The sequence below is a fragment of the Amblyomma americanum genome, chromosome 7, assembly GCF_052857255.1.
Source record: "Amblyomma americanum isolate KBUSLIRL-KWMA chromosome 7, ASM5285725v1, whole genome shotgun sequence".
Taxonomy (NCBI): domain Eukaryota; kingdom Metazoa; phylum Arthropoda; class Arachnida; order Ixodida; family Ixodidae; genus Amblyomma; species Amblyomma americanum.
In genome coordinates, this window is record NC_135503.1 from 60,800,681 (window position 1) to 60,824,435 (window position 23,755).

The 23,755-nt window shown below is 44.5% G+C and overlaps 1 protein-coding gene, 1 long non-coding RNA gene and 1 other non-coding gene across 4 annotated transcripts in view; 2 read left to right on the plus strand and 1 right to left on the minus strand.

Annotated features, from left to right (window-relative positions):
• The window catches only part of LOC144099206 (sodium-coupled monocarboxylate transporter 1-like), a 125,528-nt gene extending 112,441 nt beyond the window's left edge, over positions 1-13,087 (plus strand). Inside the window, exon 18 of the mRNA XM_077632350.1 lies at positions 12,950-13,087. The gene's annotated coding sequence lies outside the window, so the exon portion shown is untranslated. The remainder of the gene's footprint in view (positions 1-12,949) is intronic.
• Positions 4,351-4,424, plus strand: TRNAP-GGG (transfer RNA proline (anticodon GGG)). The gene has a single exon. It is a non-coding gene; the product is annotated as a tRNA-Pro (tRNA).
• Positions 13,088-22,980: 9,893 nt separating the features above from the next.
• Positions 22,981-23,755, minus strand: part of LOC144099209 (uncharacterized) — a 43,775-nt gene continuing 43,000 nt past the window's right edge. For both annotated transcript variants that reach the window (XR_013307342.1, XR_013307343.1), the window contains exon 3: positions 22,981-23,170. This is a non-coding gene — a long non-coding RNA (uncharacterized LOC144099209). The remainder of the gene's footprint in view (positions 23,171-23,755) is intronic.

Sequence of the window (23,755 nt, forward strand, 5' to 3'; positions counted from 1 at the left end):
TCATCGTTTCCCGCTGTAGCCCGTTTTGCTGCTCATGTGTGTTCGAGTTTTTTGTCATTTTTCTGGGAAAATTTCTGAGGTAATCGTTTCACTTAAGGTTCCTTCTACTGCTCTAGCACTAAACCTTCCAATCTCGAAAAAAAAAATCCGTTGTCTGTCTCTCTAAAGACGGCTAAACCAGACCTGAGCAGACGGTGCTTGGTCGAATGTTACACTCAGGTTCTCTTGAAAGCAAAACCACACCGCAACTTACGATATCCAGAGCAGCCGTCTTCCATGACGCCACATGTCTCGTAGTCACTGTAAGGGAAGCGAGCCACTTGAGGATCGCTGGTGTCTGCAACGTAAAGAAATAAAAAAATGTTATTCTCCCAAGAATCTGCGATTTCTGACGACGCATTACAGTAAAGCCATTATTTGCAGATTATTTTGTTTGTTGACAAAGTAGGCCATTTTTAGATGTGGGTTGTAAGAAACCAAAATTGGAAGGATACTTTTTTTTACAAAAGGCGTAAAATATATTTCGACCCGTCTGGGCTGATCACATGAAGTATAAGCTTGCGGCGGAACAAGCTAATTTTGTAAACACAAAGCCTCGAATGGTGCCCGTGTGACCGCCTTAAAACGCTAAGGCGCCCGTGTGCTTATTCCGGAGCCCTCCACTACGGCACCTCTCTCTTCCTTTCTTCTTTCCTTCCCTCCTTTATCCCTTCCCTTACAGCGCAGTTCAGGTGTCCAACGATATACGAGACAGATACTGCGCCATTTCCTTTCCCCAAAAACCAATTATTAATGGTGCCCGTGACCATGCCTTCCTTTCGGAATCGCCTATGGAGGAAAGACGCTAAGGCACGCGTGTGCTGTGCGATGTCAGTGCACGTTAAAGATCCCCAGGTGGTCGAAATTATTCCGGAGCCCTCCACTACGGCACCTCCTCTTCCTTTCTTCTTTCACTCCCTCCTTTATCCCTTCCCTTACGGCGCGGTTCGGGTGTCCAACGATATATGAGACAGATACTGCGCCATTTCCTTTCCCTAAAGACCAATTATTATTATTATTATTATTATTATTATTATTATTATTATTATTATTATTATTATTATTATTATTATTATTATTATTATTATTTCGAGTTGAGCACAGCGGATGACTGCACCTTTATTTTACGCTCTTTGCGCATTACGGCGGTCTCCCGGAGTTTGCGAGACAGTATCCCGCTGTGTGGTTATTATAAAATACCCTCTGTTAAATGAGACTCTGAAAAGCAGTCTGCAGCGGCAGCTGCCTTTTCAACGAAAGCAACAGCCTGCAACTTTGGAAAGCGTCAAAAGCTTGTGCAACACAAGAAGTCAACATGTTACAGTGAATGACGTACCTGAGCCCACCGTGACACTAAGAATATCTGAAGCATTTCCTCGCGTGAAGTGTAAAGGAATGTACTGCCTGTACAAAAGTAATTAAAAGCGTTGAATATAGAAAATACATATGACGTATCTCAACTTATACCCCATGGCACACTTCTCGAATTAAAAAAAAATAAGGCGTTTCAAAGATTAGGTAGAAATTTAAAATAGCCGTTATGCAGGAATTGAAATAATAATAAACTCTGATCTAAACACGCATTCTCATCCCCGTTAGCCGCGGTCCAAACCAGGAAGTTGTCATCTTAATGATAATTATTAATAACCTACGGAACATTTTATTGGCAGAAATAAAGATACCTCTAAGGGCGTGATTTATAATCTGGTGTACAGTTGGGCGAAGATATTTTCGAAACACCACGAAATTTAAGTGGATGACGGGTATTACGAAGGCCTAAAATAATAAATTTTCATCAAAACACATGTCCCCATGCCCGTCAGGCGCGGACCTAACCAGGATGTGGTCAATTTAATGATAATTCCTAATAACCTGCGGAACATTTTATTGGAAGAAAGAAAAATACCTCTAAGGGCGAGATTTATAATATGGCATGAAGTTGGGCGAACATATTTTCGAAACACAAAAATGCCTAACCTGGTGACTGGTGTTACGAAGGCGCAAACTAAATGCCGCATTCCCAAATGAAGATCTCATGCGAGTGTACGCAAGTAAAGTTTTATAAATTACCAAGAAGAAATTAACAAAAACATAAAGAGCGTTTATAACTGCTCAGGTTTGGTCAAATGCTGCTCAGTTTGCAGAAAACGGCTCAGTTTGTAGAAAGTTTCTCAGCTTGTAGACAACAAGCAAATCGCGGACTCCTCTCCTAATGGCGAACGAACGAAATGCCTCATGCAAAATGTGGCTTTTAAGGTAAGACAATGCTGACAGCACTACGATTAATTAGCAGAATGGTTGAAATATTGCCTCGAAAATTGTAATGATGAAACTAAAATGCTGGTTTTGATGATGTCGGTGTCGATCAATGTCGCTTTTATTCGTGTAACTCTTGAAACCTTCTTGAACTGTATAGTCAGTTGTGCCACCTCCTGGCTGTTCCATGGGAAAGTTTCCAGACTGCAGCATAACACTTCCAACAGTAGCTAGCACAGAACACCTGCAAAAAATTTGGGACGGGGCTTTGCAAGGGAACGAGCAAATCGTCATCGAGATCCAAGAATGGCAATCAAATCCCGGAGAACTTGCGGATAAAGTAAACTCAGTCGAAGAGGAGGAGGAGGGGGAAACAACTTTGTTAAGTCGCCTGCAGAACGACACCATGACTAAATGGCGCCGTGACGCGGGCCCTGACGCCTTCTCAGCGGGTGGTCTCTACTCAACTCCAGCGCGTGTTATACCCCTGTCACACGGCCAGTTTCAATCACCCTCGAGTCGAGGGTCTTCGAGATTCTCAATCGCCATCGAACTCGCCGCTGCTACACGGCAAATCTCAATGGCCATTGAAATGGTTCTCGTGTCTTACGCCACGGATGTGTGGCGCCACAATCGTTACTTTGGATTTTGCAAAAATAACAAAAACATTTGATAAATGTATACTAGATGCTGAAATACACGCATTCGCGAAAGTCGTTCAACACCCTTTTAATTGCACGTACGCGACGGACATATGCATAGACTGCTGTAGCCACTCTAATACAAGACGAGCCAAAACCAAACCAGTCCAACTGCGTCGGAGCGCTGCTTCGTCAGGCTTAAGACCGGGGAAATCGCCATGATATCTGAAAAACAAAAGCTATTTGCCTCTTGAAACATTATGCGAAGGTAAGAATGGGCAAATCGAAGGCGAATACAACAGCTTAGCACACGATATTGCTTTGAGGGATTAGCGACGAAGCTGTTATCGCTGTGAAGCGGGCGGGCAGGGTGCCGCCATGTTGTCAACGTTAAGTACGCAAGCAACGCAAAGACTGTAACAGAAAATTAATGCGCTTAATGCACTTAAAACCAGTCTAATATAATTTTAAAATAATTTTACAGGCTGCTTGCATTATATTTTATGCGAATAATGTTTGTTCATGCTTTTGCACCGTGAATGTGTCGTGTACGAAAGTGCGCTTGGCGCCGCTCGAAGTAACGCTAGCAACCTTGGGCAGCGCTCGAAGGCCCTCGAAATCTCGATGGAGTTCTGCGCTACTCCGTTGACTCGATAGGCTATTGACTCGATCGCCATTGAAACTGCCCGTGTGGCAGCGCTCGATCGCCTTTGAGTCGATAGACGATCGGTTCGAGGGCCCTCGAAATGCCCGTGTGACAGGGGTATTACTCCCGCGGTCGGTCGCCCTGACGGGAAACGTTCCGTCGGTTTCGCTCGGCCTTTGTCTTTCAAGAGCCGCCGAGACCTGCTGGACGGCCCAGGTTTGGATCTCGATGTAAGAGCATTCCGCCGCAGCCGCAAGTCGCATCGGAATCGTTGTACTTGTCGAAGCCTCGTCGGGGAACTTGGTGCAATTCCATAGGATGTGCGTCAGGGTGGCCCTCTCCAGCTGGCACACGCGGCACACATCACTCGCATATACCTTCGGGTACAGATAATTCTTTAACACTGGGGTTCAGCTTCAGCTAAGTTCAAAGCTTGAGGTTGTTGGTTCCGCGCAAAAGCTGACTGACATGCACTAACCATTCCTGGCATTCCACGGAGGCCAAAGCAGCAGTACTCTTTGGCATCCACCCAAACGCAGCCATAGGGCTACAAAGGAAAGCTACAAAGGATAGCTTTCCTTTGTAGCCGTATGGCTGCGTTTGGGTTAGGTTAGGTTAAGTTAGGTTAGGTTGGGTGGATGCCAATGAAAAATTACTCCCTTATTACAAATCTGCTCCGCCTTGGGGGATTCCCCTAAACATTTCGCCTACGCGGTTCTCACTTCGATTTATTGATCAATTCACTCTCGCTCTGCCATAAGCTTGCCGTCCGGGTTAGCTCAGTTGGTAGAGCGACTGCTCCGGGGAAGCGGTGGTCCCGGGTTCGAACCCCGGACCAGGACGAATTTTTCTTTAACTGCGAAGTTTCTGAGAAAGCTGTATAGCTTTCCTTTGTAGCCATATGCCTGCGCTTTGGTGGATGCCAATGAGTAATTACGCAATTATTAATTTCCGGTAACTGTGTATATTTCAGGAGAAGTCAAACGTAGCTGCAGACAAGAGTCAGGTGGGTCGATGATATTAACAGAGGGTGGCCGCAGCGGACGTAGGCCAGTTTTAACTGCAGATAAGTGGAGGATGCCAATTTCCCTGCTGAGGATGTACTGGGCTGACGACTGATAATGAATCTGATCTACGTCCTTAGTGGGTTTACAATGTTCTTATATAGCTGCCGCGGTGCCTCAGCAGTTATGGTGCTCGGCCGCAGGCATGAAATGCACGGGTTCGATCTCGGCCGTGGCGGTCGCTTTTCGATGAAGGCGAAATGCTAGAGGCCCGTGTGCTGTGCGATGTCAGTGTACGTTAAAGAATCCCAGGTGGTGGAAATTATCCGGAACCCTCCACTACGGCGTGCCTCATAGCCTGCGTCGCTTTATACGTTAAACCTCATAAACCATAAACTATTCGCTTACAAAATGCTAGAGCGCTGAAATAACGAAGAACAAGAAATCTGCACGGCGGAATCATTACGAGATTTCAACAAACTATAGTGTGTGATACGTAGTATAATTGGTTGCTGTCGCTGCAGCCAGGAAGATCCGAGGGAAGCTTTGAGCCCCATACTCTCTTTGGAAGGCCTAAACACGACATCTGTACCTATATATTGTATCAGACGTTCCTCAGAAAACTATGCAGTCTTCAAGCAACATGCTTAATCAGTACAGAAAACACATCTTACGTCTGTTCATTCGCGCTGGGTCCCCTGATGTCGTTTACCAATGAGAATAGTGGCAGCAAGATCTCAGGGAAGAATAAAAACATCATCTTTGAACACAATGTATGCAGAGCATGATTTTTGTCATTCGTTTCTCGTTAGCAGCGTGTACAGGCAGTGTGCAACTATATTACAAAAGAAGACGCTGTGTTGGGAAAGATTGAAAGTCCGCTCGGACGCCACCGAGAAGGCAAGGTGCAATTGCGACCGGCTGGTAGTGATGGCGTACTGAATCTTCAGTGTAACACCTTACTACTGTCAACCATATGGCAGAACACGCACTACAACTTACATACAGGTGGAAGGTTCTTTTAGGCGTCAGAATTCAAAAACAATTAATATTTATCAGCTTTTTAAATATTTCTTGCCTTTTCGACTGGTACAGTTCAAGAATAGGCCGCGTTTAGTCATCTGGGGTGACTATGTTTAATTTTCGGTGTAAGGATTTTTAGATTATAAGATCAGGTCACTCTATTTCCAAGCACTGGTATCCCTCAAAGGAGCAGTGCCCGGCCAGGCATAAAAGAACAATGATAGGGCCAGAACCGATCATCGATGAATAGAGGAGTGTGATTGAATATGTGCACACAACAAATATTCCAGAAAATATTCAGGCTACGCAAAGGCGGAAGTATTTGTGCAAGCTCCTTTTTATAGTGCTCGGATCAATTTTGCGTTTTTTAGATAGAGGACTCGAAAGAACCTTGCTTAGCACATCTCTGGGGCACAACGCTTCAATTGCTTTTCAGGTTTAAATTTCAGTAACCTTCCTTATAAAATAATGATAAAGATATTCTTCAGCTCACTTCAGCACGTGGCTCGAATAAAATTTCATGCGCAAAGCGAGAAACGTGGTGTGCGTGTGTCTCGTTCCGGTTGCAGAAAGGTAACTTAACTGACAGTGACGTAAATGTAGCAGACGGTTGTGACAGCACCCAATCCCCCAAGGGAGTACAGTAAGTTGAACGGGCCGAGCTTCATTTACATATGTACAAAGTAACTTGGCTGACAGTGACATCAGAATCAGTCAAGATAGCAGTCTCATTCCATGCATTTCTCATTCTAGAAGTCTCATTTCACTCATGTCGTCCGCTTGCATCGGCCGTTTCTTTATTTTTCTCTCGGTTTGTTCTGTTTTGTTCCAACAACTAACTCAACTAAGCGTGGACGTCATTTGTTCAGTTGTATGCATAGTAAGCAGAGTATGTGCTCTGAGAGAGGGTGATCATTGCTGTCCGAGGGCATCGCTTATTTGTGATGACTTCCAGAGGCTGTTGCCCTGCAGTGGATGTGATCTCACTGTTGTTTGTGTTGTTGTGGAGTTCATTAGACCTAACATGGCAAACATAACGGTTCAATGCATCGTCACAAAGGGGAAACGCTTTTCCTCTCACTGTCAGACCTTGTTCGTATCGCTAGAGGTTGTAGCCGGCCAGATGGATCAGTGAATAAAAAGGGAAAGCATCAGCGTTCCTGCGCGGTCATCGGCCAGAACTCATCCCTCACTTCAGTCCTCCACGTGCATGTGGAATAGCGCTGACGTAGGCAAAAATTTTCGACGCATATTTCGAAGCTTCGTACTGTACAATCCAAGGCATGTGTTTTTATTTTACCATTCATACCTTTTTTTTTAATTCACTGCTTATCAGAAGCGCCTTTCATACATGGCCGGTGAGACATGCTGCCGGTTAGCATCAACCGCGACGTCTCGTGCGCCTGCTGCCATATTTTCAAGGCAAAAAAAGAAAAATAAGGAAAAACCTGGGATAAAGTCTCCGCAAAATACGGCGTCAGGGAACTACAGTTGTTTCTTGCTGATTCAATGTTGTGTCTGGAGCCTGCAATGTCCCACAGGTGTACAGGTTGTTTTTAGAGCGTGTATCACTTTTAATATGTGGTTTACACCATGAGGGTTTCCAACAACAATCGTTTGAAGTTATTGGGAAAGTTATTGGACCACGATGCTGGACGCCATGTTCCTGCATGTGAACGACATCCACCCGAATGCGAATCTTCACACCTTCCTGCACCTCGCTGAAGAGGCTCGTCAGCTGGCCAGAGTGAGGATTCTCGACCAACAATGCCGAAATGCCCAACACTATAACCTCCGACGCCGTGATGCTCAGTACACATCATGAGAACGTGTTTGGGTCTGGTTTCCCATTCGCCGACGCGGACTTAGCGAAAAGCTCCTCTGCCGGTATTTTGGACCCTGAAAAGTGATCAGGCCAATTGGAGACATCAACTATTAGGTCGTTCCTGACGGCTTTCAGAAGCCTCGGCGATCCCTGCACCCTGAGGTGGTACACGTTGTTCGTCTCAAGCCTTACTACGAGCTATAGAGTATAGAGCTGGACTTTCGCGCGCACATCATGCTTTCCCTAGTGACCTTTTTGTTAAAACACACAGGTTACGCATCAAGACGATGCTCTTTCTTTCCGGGGGGCCAGTGACACGATGCATTCCGCTAACACGCGCCGCCTCAAAAGAGGAACAAGAAGAACTGGAGCTGGGGTCAAGGCGTTCGTCGAAGCCCGCCGCTGTCTCTTGTGATCAGTGATCTACCGCATTCACGCGTGACTATATATATATATATATATATATATATATATATATATATATATATATATATATATATATATATATATATATATATATATATATATATATATATATATATATATATATATATATATATATATATATATATATATATATATATATATATATATATATATATATATATATATATATATATACCTTGTGGTTGTTGAATCGCAACCTGAACGGAGTTTGTCGGGCCGATGTATTGCATGCCGCACACAGTGTGATGAAGCATGTAGACCACATTTGCACTGTCGCAATTTAGAGTTTCTTTGATTGAGAAAGTAAAGCCAGAGAAGGTACCTTTTGCAATGTTTGTTCTCAGCATGTGACAGCAAGCCTTGCAGCGTGGTTTTCGGCAGGGTTGACACCCGGGGTTCGAGTTAGCATTGGGCGATGTTCTGGATTTAACTAAACTATCCTTGAGGTTCCTGCTGAGCCGGTATACCACTCTTGGTGGCTGCTTAAAAATGCGGGACAGGTGACTGACTGCTTTGCTGGATAATACTAAAGTGTTGTGAGAGGATGTTGTTCACGCGTGGTATGTTTGATGAATGTGTGAGAACGAGGTTGGTTCGCCTTTCACCTTGCTGGAAGTTTTGGGAACTCAGTATTTTATTTCTGTCTAGACCACGAGCTTTCAGTATAGCGTCTTGCACGATGGAAGCGGGATATTCTTTCAGTAAAAGATTTGTCTTTAGTTTTTCAGCATGGCGGTCAAAGTCATCGAGCTCAGAGCATATTCGTCGGTACCTATGCGCCTGCGAGTAAAGTATGCTCGTCTTGCAGTGGTGGGGGTGGCTGCTCTTAAAATGTAGATACTGCGGGCTGGCGGTGGGCTTTCTGTAGAGCGTTGTCTTAAGTACGTTTCCTTTTTTCTGTATTGTTACGTCCAAGAAGTTTATAGATGTTTTGGAGATGCTGTGTGTGAACGATATCGATTGGTGAAATTTGTTGTAGTTTCCTATAAATGTTAATAGGCTAGCTTCGTCGTGAGGCAAGGTGAGAAAGATATCCTCCAGAAAGCGTTTGTAAAGGAGTGGCTTCGAAGGCTGAGTGTCCAGAAATTGTTTCGAGTGCCACCATGAATATTTTGGCGTAGGCAACCGTAGGCCGTGCCGTTCACCTGAAGAAAGTGTCTTCTCTAAAATTCAAAGTGGTTGTAATTGAGTGCTTAACCCAGAATAGTTGCGAGAGTTGAACTGGATGGGTCCGTCCGCAGGTATGCTTCCACCGCCGCGCGTATGCCGTCTGAGTGGGGCATAATTGTATATAAAGATGTCACGTCCATTCTTATCGGGAATTTCAATGTTAGACACCACTCTGAGGAAGTGATTAGTGTCTTGAACATAGGCGGGGATAGTTGGTATAATGTCCTTGAATAGAAAGTCGAGAAAACCAGAAATTTTTTCGGTGAGTGTGCCATTACTTGAGACAATGGGACGACCGGGACTGTTGAGTTTGTGAATTTTCGGGAGGAGGTAGAACCGCCCGGGGATTGGTTTGACCGGCTTCATTGCTTTAAACATGTCCTGGGATATCTTTTGTTTTTGGACGAGAGATTTTATCTCACAGTTAATTTTGACTTCGGAGTTTCCTGTGGGGTCGCTGGTGAGTTCAGAGTAAAATGGTTTATTTTCCATCTGTCAGAAACCTTCTTTTAAGTATTCGGTCTTGTCCATAAGAACGATAGCGCCATCTTTATCCACAGGTTTGATGATGATGTCGGACCACCGACTTAAAGAGTTAAGGGCCTGGCGTTTTTCGGACGAGAGGTTGTTGTGGACCGCTCTTGGTTTTGATTTTGAATACGATTATAGGATATCCTTTTGAATGGCAGTGATGTACATATCCAAATGTCTATCCCTGTGTTCGTTTGGAGTCCATGACTTGTCGGATGTCCCTGGTATGTTGATTTCCCGGTTCAACTCGTGGTTTTCAAAATACTCACGCAGACGTAAGTTCCTTGCGAACTTATCTAGATCCTGATATAATTGAAATTCATTGAATTTTCCCGTCGTGGGGCAGAAGGTTAGACCTTTAGAGAGTAACGCACGTTCCGAAGAAGTGAGAGGTAGGCCCGACACGTTCATCGCGTTGTCAGCTCTAATGGAAGGCTGACCAGTAGTAGGCGCACAGTTTTTTCTCAGGGGCTAGCGCATTTCTAATAGGAGACGGGGTTATCGAACGGGGCGCTGGTGCCACACCATCCCGCCGGAGTTTCCTAAGCTTCTAAATGCTTGTTTCTCTGGTTTTTAGTTCCTCGAATTTCTTTAGCTTCGTTATTTCTGTCGCCGTTAGATCCGGTTCGAGACGAGTGCATTGTTCAATATGCTCCAATTCCATAGCTTTTCGTTGACTATGCCGTATATTTAGGTCTACAAGGCATAGTGAACTATCTTGTAGAATACCTTTCCACTCGGCCGCCTCGTCAGCATTAAGAGTGGTAATCGCTGGGGTTAGTTGCAACCGCAAGCCCTTGGGTACGTTTCCCTCCTCTGAATGTCGTGTTAGTGTTGTTACGTGAGCTTCATACCTGATCCGTTTTTCGATACATTTTCGCAGTTTGAGAAATGAGGGTGAGTGAGCAACCCCGGCTGCTTTCACGCGCGCACACACACACACGTATGTATGTATGTATGTATGTATGTATGTATGTATGTATGTATGTATGTATGTATGTATGTATGTATGTATGTATGTATGTATGTATGTATGTATGTATGTGTATGTATGTATGTATGTATGTATGTATGTATGTATGTATGTGTGTGTGTATGTATGTATGTATGTATGTATGTATGTGTGTGTATGTATGTATGTATGTATGTATGTACGTATGTATGTATGTATGTATGTATGTATGTATGTATGTATGTATGTATGTATGTATGTATGTATGTATGTATGTATGTATGTATGTGTAAGTACAGTATTACGACAAAAAACACGACTGTTTGATTTAAAGGTTTATTGTGCCAACAGTTTCGGGAATCATTATCCCTTCGTCAGGGCAGGCTTACAAGCCTGCCCTGACGAAAGGAATACCATTCCCGAAACTGTTGGCACAATAAACCTTTAAAACGAACAGTCGCGTTTGTCGTAATGCTGTACTTCTTACACTTGAAAACTGGCGCATTGGAACCCCTACTGAATGCAATGTAGGTGTGTGTGTGTGTGTATATATATATATATATATATATATATATATATATATATATATATATATATATATATATATATATATATATATATATATATATATATATCCATGTGCGCTTTGCCTCAGTGGATTCTAGTCGTTATGTAGAGCGCGAAAGAGAGGCAACAATGAAAGAACGAAGCGAGGAAGAGACAACGCGCTCAAGAGACTTCATAAGAACGCGCCACACGACTCGAGAAGCGTCGTAACGAAGATGCGGCTAGAAGAAGTCGTGCCCCGTCGTCCCGGAGTGACTCTTTACTGCGGAAGAGACCGGTTTGAGTTGTCGAGAGCGTCGGAATGAGACGCTGCGTAGACGGCGTGCCGAGGAAACGAAACTTTCGCAATTCAGCTAGTGTTAACCAGAGCTAAACCACAACCAGTTTTTTCCACCCAAACTTTTGTGATATATTTTGGCATTGCTGAATTATTGCGGTCTACGAATCATGAGCTCAGGCAGATAGGAAGCTATGGGTCCTACATTTCAGCCGTCATTTTTCCACGTGTATCGAATTAAACAATTTTTTAGACACTTAGTGTATTGGCCGTTCAGGTACTGTGATATATCTTTGTCGTCTCTGTTACTTCTCGCCGTGAGTCGGCAAACTGATGCTCCAACGTAGTGAAAGTTTTTAATGAGATTGTCATGGCTTGTACGCGTAGCAAGCTTATTTCATCACTGAAAAGAGGTGCTCGATGTAGGCCTGGCCCCTGTGTCATCCATAGGACAGACTGCACAACACAGAAATCAAAACAACCGTCACTTGATCGGCCACGTTTAAAGCCGGAGACATCATGCAGGTTTCGGGCCTGTGTGGCTAGCACGTGGCCAGAATAGCACTGTAGAGCGCACAGACCACAGTGGAAGCAACCATCACTTGACATAATCAGCCAGGACCCAGCTGAGCGTGAGTGAAGAGGCCATTCCCTTCCAGCTGCTATCAATCAAACGACAGCTACGTATACAATATTAGTTCTAGTATAAATTTAGCGCCACCAATGCGTGCAGCGTATTAAATAGCCCGGCGCCAGGCTTGTAGACAGATCCAGAAGACAGAATGAGCCGTTCGCTAGCAGTGGTCTTGGCCGGGTTATCGGCATTGCTAATCGTCACCCCCGCTGCGTGCAAAGGGCCCAATGTTCTACCCCGCGACATTCCAAACGCCTTCGAGGTATGCAACGACTGCTAGGTCATTTAAACCTCCTCGCGCTGGTATCACAGCTAATATTATTATTAGGTGTGCTTTAACAAGCGATAAAACTTTATTCACAGAGTCAAGGAAAACTTTCTAGCTTTATTTCTTGCGCCCCAGGGAAATCCCGGAACGTAACTCAGTTCTCGCATTAAGTACCGGGAAACCGGAAGGCGCGTATTCAAGAATATCTTTTTTTTCTTATTCTTTCTTTCGCATCGGCTGAGGCCATTGGCGGGAGCAAAAATTGGGCCGATAAAGAAAATCTTTACTGAGTATGTCTCCTGGGTGTCCTGATAAGTTTTCATAATCCGCCAAAAAATATAGCTTTTTACCATCATTCCCTGTTCGGCTTGCAGGACCTCGAACACGTTTGAAGTTTGAAGTGAATTGGTGGAACTTCAGAAGAAGATTTCAAACAAAAATGTCATGTATGGAAGCACATGTGGCACCTATACTACTCAAAATTTATTCGTGCCTTAGTGTTTCTTTCCCTCCTAGTTGTGATTTTACCTGAGCGTAAATGTCTGCCGCAATGTATACTTTCATAAATTTCATGTCACGAGACTCACGAATCATATTGAATGCACTTATGGAGAGATCAGTTTATTTATGCAGTACATTAATCATCTTTTTTGTGCATATCTGTTTCAGATCTTTGCCAACTTTCCATATGGCGTTGGCATCTCCGACGTGGACAACGACACCATCTTCGAATGCTTGACTACGAAACGCAAAGACTTCGACCCTGTGGCGAAGACGGTCACTTATGTCTGGTCGCTGAATGATGGCGACGGCAAAAGGTACTGATGATGCATGCAATCAATTATTATTCGTGCTTGACATGTTCATTTGGGATGAGAAATGCAACAACGGACGCCAGTGGACTTTTTTCTAGACGAATTGCTTAACAGGAACCAAAATCTAAGAGCAGGTGCCTACTCTTATCTCACCGCTCTCAATCAGTGAACCTCTTCTCAAATTTTTGCAATATTCATTGGACCACGGCTACTCTTGGAGGTGGCGTTTAGTACGAGTTCGTGCCCCCAGACGGCAGCACACTCGAAGACAGCCAAACAAGCCTGGAATATGAAATGGTGATCCTACAGACTGATCCTGTCTAAAATAGGTATTCATTCGAAACACTAACAGAGGAGCGTCAAGCGTAATTCCTTTCTTGTAATAGCTTCAGGTTATACGATATTTTATCAGCTTGTTGTATCACAAGGGTTATTGTATCACCTTATTGCATCGCAAGGTATTGTAACGCTTGATAGAAGCACCCTTTGGTCAGCCGTTGCTCAAACTCGGCTTTTTGTCCTGATTATCACAGTGTTTAAAGAAACACAACAGCTATAAGTGTCCGTAACTCACTGCTTTCCTTATTTCCCAGGAAACACGTAGGTTTCCACCACACCGCCGGCGCTACTCCAGACGCTACGAACTTCACTGTGGGCCGAGGTGATTGTCTTCATTTATTCCCGGCATTCAGAGTAATTCGCATGCAGCCATTTTTCTTTCCGGCCCGCCAGCAAGTGGCTGCAGCTTTTTAAAAAAAGAGCGACGAAAAAGAACTGCAACTCATGAACGCGTTGGGAGCTGAGTTTCGACATGACCGACTGCGTGTATTTTATGCTAACAAAAACCATTAATATTTTTATGCTTAACAATTTATTTATCTTGTGATTAAACGATGGTGCGTTCGCATGTTCTTCCAAGCAGAGGAAGAAGGGTCTTTCAACAAAACAAAGGATTTTGGACACTGTACGAAAAGTAGTCATGACCTTGTCTACAAGAGGAAAATTTGAGAGGCACGGCGTATCTCTAAGGAATTTTTCCTAAGAAATCAAAGTGCTTATAAAAAAACGACTGTAAAGCATCTTTATGGTATCACAAGAAGGAAAGGTCAAATTTAAGGCGCCATTCTCTAGTGCCCGCGACAGGCGAGACAAGACACAACCAACCGCTACTGTAAGGAGTCCTCCGTCCCGGTTTCCACGGGTGCAGGTTGCCTTGAGCGCCCGCATTTCTAGGGACCTTCGAATTCCCGCCGGTCAGCCAATCCTCCCGTGTCGTGGGTGTGGGCCCGCTTAAACATGAATTGCTCCTGCTGCGTAGACAATACCCATTGGGTGTTCAAGCTTTGAGTGTTCACCGCAGTGAGGACAGTCGGGTGTACATCTGATTGTGTACATGCGCTGTTTGAGTGTTGGTGCGGAGAAACTGCCCATCTGATGCATTTGCAGGGGGTGGTCTCGTGTCTTGTGGGGCTTTTTAGTGGCGAAAACAGATGGCAACATTCTGAGTTTTTTAGGTAATGGTGAAATCAAAAGTGTTCTCTGAAATGTGTCGGTGTGTGTGTGTGTTGTCGGTGTGGTGCTGGGCTGCTCTGCCTGAGGAGCCTGATTGGAACGAGCTCAATCTGGAGCTTGAGAGCGCTTGTTACTGGAGTGAGAACCGAGTCCATGGACCACGGCAATGCGGGACATGATGTGTGTTGGTTTGGTAAGCGTGGCATTTAGTAAGGGCGCCATGTGTAGGTTCAGGCTCTCCTGCATGCAGTTTTGGCATGCTGTCTGGGGGTCAGTTATTATGACGCGAGCTGACAGCAGCTACGTCGGTTGATTGGGATTAGTACCATGAATGTGGGCGCGAACATACCACAGGAAAAACATGAGTTTTAATCTGCAGCCAAATAAAGTTTATTACTATTCTACCTATAGTCAGTCAAAAGTCGAGAATACAGCGGCGAATGCCTCTCAGCGGAGGCTATCCAGCCAATGGCGTCGTCCAAGACACAGATCTTGTCCTCATCCTGTTTTCAACTTCCCCCTTAACTCCTCCACTGCAGACAACGCCCGAACAACGAACCCACTTCGGACCACTTTTTCGTCTTTCGGTGAATGGATACGAAAGGGTTAAGCAGGAAAGTTGAAAAGAGGCTGATGACAAAGGATAAACACTTCAAATGAGGGGCATTCGCCGCAACTGACTATAGAAGCTTGCATGCTGACTGGCGGAATAAAATGGTCTCTGCATAATTTATGTTCTGCCTAACAGCCTGGAGAGAGACAAGTTTTGCTTTGCTTGCGATCGGTGTCATTAAAAATAAAATCTCTTATAGTCTGATACAACTTAAGTCTGCAGTGAAGCTCCGCCCACATTCAGGACCGGCGAACAGAATTCTTCCACGACAAAAAAGTAGTCCGCTGTTAAAACTTCGCTTGTCACCTGAACGATAAGCTAATCACGAGAAAAATGTTATAAGATCTAGAATTTTCTTACCTGGCTTGATCATTAAATACAGACATTAAAATGATGAATTTGTTTACTTTTGTGACTGGCTAGCGGAGTAATACAGTACGCCGAAGACCGTGGCCCAGTGTTAACAACTGCTGTTTCTTTTTAAGTTGTATCCTACTATAGAATAGATTTGCATGGCATAATAAGTTAAATTACTGACACGGTGATGGCATTTTCTACATCTACCCTTTTTCGCAGACTCAAACAAAGTCGAAGTTACCTACTTCCGCTGGAGCGACTACAAGGACTGCGCCATTACAGAAGTGCCGCACTTTACACACCGTGAGTTTTGTTCAGTGATAGCAGACTTTCTCTTGTTTAAAAGGACACCGTGGAAAGATCTAGCAATCTTTTTTTTTCTTCGTAAAAATCTATTTTATGGCCCTTTGTTGGTATGCTGATTTTTTCCCGGCTGCAAAAGACAAATTTATTACTCAGGAAATTACATTTAACTATGTCTCACCACTTGATCCAAAACTCGTGACGTCTACACTTAAAAAGACTCTGTGACCGTCATTTCTACTGCATGGCAATGTGAGCTTGACTCTGAGATTCGCGTGAAGAAAAACTGTATTCACGCACAGCAGTTTACTTGTGAAATCGACCGGTGATGGCGACACCTGTACGTAATTTTTTTCCTTTCGAGCTCATATAAACACTCTGTTCTCAGGCAAAGTAGGGCATCTGTCGTCAGAATGCGGTAATTCACGCATACAGGGGCCACAACTAGCTTCGCCCAAAAACACGCGACTGTCGAAGTAACATTATCATCATCATAATCAGCCTGACTACGCCTACTGCAGGGCAAAGGCCTCTCCAATTAACCCTGTCATTTGCCAGCTGCGCCCACCGTATGCCCGAGGTAACATGTCGAAAATAGCATTCTTTCCTACCGCGAATTGAGACCGTTCAAAAATATACCAGCCACTTAAACAGGAACGAAGGACAGATAAAACGGTGGCGCCTGACGTAATAAAGAAAACACGGAATGATCCGCTGCGTCAAACCGCCTTAACGATATACCAGTACTATGCTTCATAAAAACAGATACCATAGACGCCAACAGCTGCTTCCGCGTTCGAATCACAAAAATTTAGCAAGAAGCGTTTTTTTTAACTATTACTGCCACCAATCACTAAATTAGGAGTTACTTATGAAACTCACGCGTAATGTTTCCTTTCAGATATACGACGTTGCAGTCCTCACAGGCTGCCGCCTGCTGTGCTCCGCTTTGCATTTGGATGGCTTTGCGTCAAGACAAGACAGAGGCGTAAAGAGCAAGGCAAAAAAGGACCAAAACCTCAGAGATGAGGCGACAATTTAAAGGTTAATTTATGGATACTGCTAGATGCATTTGGGAGCTTTAGCCGCCAAATAAATTTCAGATCAAGTAATCACCTTTAAATGCAAGCGAACGCCTTTCTACTACGTATCAGCAACCAAATTAACAATACATTATCATTTCTTGCGCCTCTGCAATGCCTTGTTCTGTATAAGTAGCACCAACGACCTTTCTAATGGTGTAGATTGAAATAGCAAACCACGCACTTCGATCCAACGATGAACGAAACGAAGTTTTTATTTCTAGTTTTCCAGGACTACATCCTGTTCGCTAGCTGGTGCCGTATCTTACAATGTATATGGATATACATGCTGGCACGGACGGAAAAGAGTTGGGACAGAGTGGCTTGTGTAGTCTTCCGTGCGGTGCTCTTCGTATCATTCTGCTTGTCCTTACTCCAATCTGTTCTTGTCTATACGTATTGCGTGTTGTATTTTTTACAGTATGCATTGTGTATATGCATTGTGTTTTTACGTTCGTTTGTGCCAACAGGATTCAATTCAAGCAGCGCACACGTTTTCTTCCTCGCAGAGTGCACACTCTGGGTTTCGAAGGCCGTCGAAAATCAAGTGCCAGCCTACTGCCTTGAGCAGTTTCACGACACATGCGGCGTCATGGTTCCGCTTCACGACAGCGACCTCTGCGTGGATGACGAGGTCGATACCGAGGACTACTAAACGCTGCGATGTTCGCCCTGGTTAGCGGAGTTGCTATACAAGACTTCGTCCGCTTACGTGGTAACACCAGGGAGGCTTTGTGTTTAATACATCGCGTTGCTCGCAGTTCCCTACGTTTCCATTGAATGAGTTTCTCTAACGCTGCACTCTGCAATAGCTGCATGACATCTACTCCTGGTAAGGCACGTCGTACGTCTCAACATGGAACCGGTACGCCTGGCAACGGGTGCCGGGAAGAAACATTTCTTACATTATTAGGTAAGTGCATTGACCATGTGCCATCAATTCCCGAAGAGAAGGTGGTGCCAGCAGCGCAAGAAAAATATCCACTCCATGGTCACACCATTGCAAAGCGGAATTCCGCTACTGCTGCAGTGTTCAACCGTAATATAGTGAGGCTGGCAGTAGGAAGCGCCTCTTCCAGCTTAGAATGGCAAGTCGATCTTACTTCCATGCGCTAAATGAAAGAAACCCAGACGAAGACACACGGGGCAGATGTAATCGACGCCTCAGAATTAGTTGTCAAAGGCCTTCGTGGCCCCTTCGGCTTTTGTCTGGCATCGACGCTCTGTACCGAAATATCGGTAGATAAACTTTTTGAGAATCCACAAGAGTACTGCGGTTGCCGGAAATGAACTGAAAACTCGTGCGGAAGACCAGAATGACATATTCACTCAGAACTGAAAGAAACGAGTCAACAGACTTTTAGTAGTCACAACATAAACGGCCGTAGCAAGCATACGACGCTCTTGACGCTCAACGGAACAAAATTTGGTCGCTAGATGCCCTCCATTTTTACTGCTGCATACGTAATCACCATGTCTGTATCATCTCTCTCTTTTTTACGGACAGGCAACTCTCTCCCGCCAAGTGATACCGTTAAACGGGCACCGATGGCAAAGTTAACTTGGTCTGTATGGTTTTATTGCCGTGTTCTAATAATCAAGGAGTTGCTTTCGCTGGAAACGAAGCTCTTTATAATATAGAACGGTCAAAAAATGAAATAAACTCCATTCCGACCGTTTCCGCAAGCAAACAGCATGCGGAGAGACAAATTTTTGTGCGGGAATTCCAGAGCGCTAGCTAACTCGCCATATACTTCCAAAACCCTATCAGTGGGCCATTTTCGCTACGGACGTCCCAATTTTTAATCGACTGGCGGGAAAATTTTTTCATCAAATTTTCTCCGCAATAAATTTGTCTTTTGCTACAGGACAAACACCACCATAACTAGAAAATACGATAGGTTAAGCACCGCTGAACTAAGCCCCGTGAGCTGTCGCTAAAAGGGTAACTGTTTAACTAGTAAATCTGTTTGGTAGTTCACGGATTGGTTGCTGCTGTGACTACCATGGATTTACCATGCAGTGACTGAGCATTTACTCTGCTGTTACGCGGAATCACGCGGACAAGCAAGAGACCAAAATACTTGAAGGAGTATAGACACCTAACTTTTGGGTGCGTGTTTTCTTGCTTGCAATGATGCGTAAGGCATTATTATACATGGATTACCACCTGGTGTTCTCCTACGACCGCTAAATAATTTATAACTGCATTTCTTTCCCGTGCTGTTTACAGATTTAGAGATTTATCGCAGAAGAGGGAGGGCATGGCAAAAGCGCAGGAAGGCTAAACCGAAGGGTGGTTGCCAGGGGGAGCTCCGAAAGTGCTTACCGCGGAAGGAGGAGGATGAGGCAAGAGCGGAGGAGTCGCCAACCGTAGGGTGGTTACCGTAGAAGGAGGAAGGTATGGGCAGGGCGTAATAAAGCTTAACCGGAGGGCGGTTGAGGACAACCATAGACCTCAGTCAACCAAGTTATCAAACAGGCTTTCTGAAAGGCTACTTGACAATTGACCATGTTCACACTATCAATCAATGGATAGACGAAGAAGCATCCCAGAATATAACCAACTCCTCTACATAGCCTTCATTCATTAAGGCAGAGCATTTGACTTAGTCGAAACATCAGCAGTCATGCAGGCATTACGGAATAAGGGCATAGATTAGCCGTATGTAAACATACTGGATATCTATAACGGCGGCACAGCCACCATAAAAGTCAACAATGAAATCCTAATGCAGGAGATGTTTACATCCTGTTTAAATCCTGTTTACAGGAGATGTTCAGAGGCCCCCGGATTGGGAACAGCTGGCTATAAGAGTTAAAGGAGAATAGCTAAGTAATCTGCGATTCGCTGACGGCGTTGCCTTGCGAAGTCACTGAAGGGATGAACTGCAAAGCATAATCAATAATTTAGACAGGTATATCGGAATGGTTAACCTAAAAATTAATATGTAGAGAAGCAAAGCAATGTTCAACTGTCTCGGAAGTGAACAGCAGTTTACGATTGGTAGCGAGGAGCTAGAAGTGGTTAGGAAATACATTACTTAGAGCACGTAGTGACCGCGGATCCGGTTCATGAGAGTGAAATGGCTAGACGAATAAGAATGAGGAGGAGCACATTTGGCAGGTTCTCTAAGATAATCAATTCAAGTTTACCAATCTCCCCCATGAGAAAAATATATAACATCTATTTCTTACCAGTTCTCACCTGCGGAGCAGAAACGTGGAGGCTTACGAAAAGGGTTCATCTTAAATTAAGGACAACGCAGCCATCTTGGAAAAGAAAATGATATGGGAAACATAAAGAGACAGAAAGAGGGCAGAGTGTGTCAGGGATAAGACACGAGTCAATGACTTCCTAGTCGAAATCAAGTAGAAGAAATGGGCTTGGGCAGGGCATGTAATGTGAAGGCAAGATAACCGATGGTCACTAAGGGTAACGGAGGGGATTCTAAGACAAGGCAAGCGCAGCAGTGGGTGGCAGAAAGTTAGGTGGGTAGATGAGATTAAACAGCTTGCGGAGGTATACGGTCGCCGCAAATGGCGCAGGACAGGATTAATTGAAGAGATATGGGAGAGGTATTAATCCAGCCGTGGGCGTCGTCTGGCTGAGGATGATGGTGATTATCTTCGGTATTGCTAAAGTTAGCTCAATTATGTTTGTGGTGGAGTGACGTGTGATGGAACACCTATCGCTCGTCTGCTTTACTAAACCTCAGTAAACATCACTTCCTAGTCCCGCTGATATATTCATCATGACCGCAATAAACATAGGCTGATTCAACAAGATGAACTTATGAAAACTTATGCAAAGTGTGCGTTAAAAGCCGAAAAATGCGGTTACAGTAATGGTTCGTCACCTGTTCAGCTCTCAAAGCAAAATTAGAAGTAGTGATGGCCGTGAAGATGCGTTCATATAGTTCGTACGTCAAGCTGTTGCTAGGCTGAGAAAAAAATTTCGCCATGCCCACAGTTTAAGCGACCTATTGTGCTTCCAAATTTTGACGGTTGAAAAATCAACTGGTCCCTCGCTATAATCTGTCGTTTCGAATGCACCCACGCCCTTAACGCTTAATGCACAGTGCACCCCAAATGTGCGAAATTTTCTGTCTCATACTGCCTTCATGAGTATGAACAATGATGGCAGAGGACGATTGCATCGCTACATTATTATGCTAAAATAATAAGATCCAGAAATATCAGTTAATGTGACAAGTGGCGTGCTGCGAGTGCCATCGGATTCATGAAAAGAGGTATACATCAAATGGCTGACCTCCTCACTCATGTCATAATGAGAGTTCTTATATTTATTTTTCACACACTACTTCTGAAGACGCAACGGACATCACAGTTATCCCGCATGGTAAGTGTGTCGTCAACAGCGCTAGAACTGCACACCATATAATGGAAGCTTTTGTCCTTGTATGGATTATCCAGAACATTTGATAGGGTTTGTTCTAAAGGTTCACAGATGTCGCTGTTAATTTGGACGAGGATCAGACACAACGACAGCAGTTGTTCAGTTTTATATCAGACGAAAAAGCTGTACTCGAAATCAAGAGATCTTCATCATGAAACTGTATTTCCGCCTTTACCAGGACAATGCAACATCCCAGGAAACGCAGGATTTGGTGCCCAAGCGCGCGCCGCGTACCCCGAAGGTCGAATCTACCTCGTTCCTCTTTCACAAGTTTATGTGCGTAGCACGTACCTTTAAATGGCGGCCGAAAGACACCCAGTTGCCCGCTTCGAAAATATTAGAGTGCGCTGATCATCACTGCTCCTTCACATTTCTACCAATATTAGCGGCCCTGCTGAGGCGCCGACATAGAGGCTTTCACGTGGAGCTTTTTCGCAGTACATGTGATTATTACTTTGGCCAACAGAAAGTTTACGGCAGCGCATTCTAAACCTTTTGCAGAAAAGAAAAATTAACAGACGCTCAGACAGTCTGGTGCAATGAACTGCATTTTTACCCTGAAGAAAAATACGTCAGAAACGGTCCCAAAATGCGAAAAAAAATGTGTCGTCCTGTCGTTATGACAAATTTTTCTGTAGTATTGCGAGGTTGTCTGTTGTTACGGCAAAAGTGGTGCTGTCGTTACGACAGGAAATTCTGTTGTTACTGTGCGAATTTTTTTGTCAGGTCCCAAAATACTGCAGGAATATCTGTAGCGACAACGGAAAATTTTCTGCACCCTTTTTCTGTACGGTAGGATGATGCTTTTCCGTTTGATGCTTTTGTATGTGGTATTTTGACACTTCACGCTTTTCTCATCTGCCGCATCTTATTGCGTGAAATTAGCGCCAATTAATTTCACTTTACATCTCCTGGCTCTTACGGCTCGCTAATGAGTTTCTAAGCTTTTATTTTTGTCGTATGATACACATTTCGCCTTACTTTGTGCCCCGTATTGGATCAGCCGATGACGCGCGCTCGCTGACGTAATCTGCTAATGCTGGCTGGCTTTCGGCGCCACCTTCCCTCTCTCCGCACTCGCCGCTCGCTTGGGGGCGTTGCTGCGCCCAGCTCTCCGCCAATGCGGGTTTTCCCCTCTCGCCTGTCGTCGGGGGGCGGTTCTGGGCTCGCTGCAAGCACCGCAGGCTTCACTAGGCGGCCACGCAGAGACGCACGCCGACATTTTCATGCAATGATACTCATACTGCCTACGCAGTAATGGCACTCAAGGACAGGCAAAAGCAGGAACATTACATGGGCTCCCTTCAAGTTATAGTGTTTAGGCTTTTGACTTTGAACATCCCTTTTGTTCATAGTTCTTTTAAAGATTCAAAGAAAAATTACAAAATCGAAACTCTAGACGCGCCCGACAACATCATTCCGGGGATTCGTAACATAACTCTTGACGTCATGAATTTAATTGCTGTGGCGCGAAATACAATTTTAATTCAAACTTGTGCACTGACACTGAAGACAGCTTTCTATCCTTTAAAAAAAAGCGTTCTTAATGTAACACTACAATTGAGAGGCGTATGTTAAAAAGTTTTATCGGGTTTATTTTTTATGTTGGCGCCATCCGGCTTCTGTATGAACGCTACCAACGTTGTCTGCTGTTTGCTGGTTGAAGCCAGTCTGGACCATTTAGCGGCCCGCCACGCAGAATAGCCGTCGGTAGAAAGGAGGTCTTCTCGGATGTCGGCAAAAGCATCCAGGTCCGCACGGTTGGCCCAGTCTTTGTCCGTAACGACACTATTGGAAAGACGAAATGCGAGTATGGTGATAGAGCAAAACAACGAGCACGAGCAAAAAAATAGAGACAATTTCTTTGTTTTCAGAAGGGAGGGGTAGGATTTTGTCGCAAGGGGTAAAAATTTGGGTAAAAATGTGGAAAGCTTTGGTGCACGCTTTTCTCCTCTCAAACTTTTTTTTTCCAATATCACGGGATCTCATGGATGTCTATTTTCGAGAAATGATTCTCTGTTCAAGCCAAAGAGAAAACTGATCGACGCCTTCGGTGCTTTCTGTTTTGTTTTTTCCTGTAGTAATATAGACAGTTGCAACAGAAGGTTCTCTGCTGCTTGTAGAAGTGTATTATTTGGCCCATGTGATCCTAACAACGCAATGTAGGTATTGATCGAGTTTATCTACTCTCCTGATAAGATGGAATAGGGCTACTTTAAAAGGCAGCTTCGCAGCAGGCAAAGCACTGCCGAAGGTGCAGGTGCTCTTCGCTCCTGCCAGACCGAGCATCGCTGTCAGATCAAAGCCTCCTATGCCCGTGAATGTAGGAAGCGATGGCGGGTGGCAGGCCCTGCTTGGCCCGCCGACACCCAT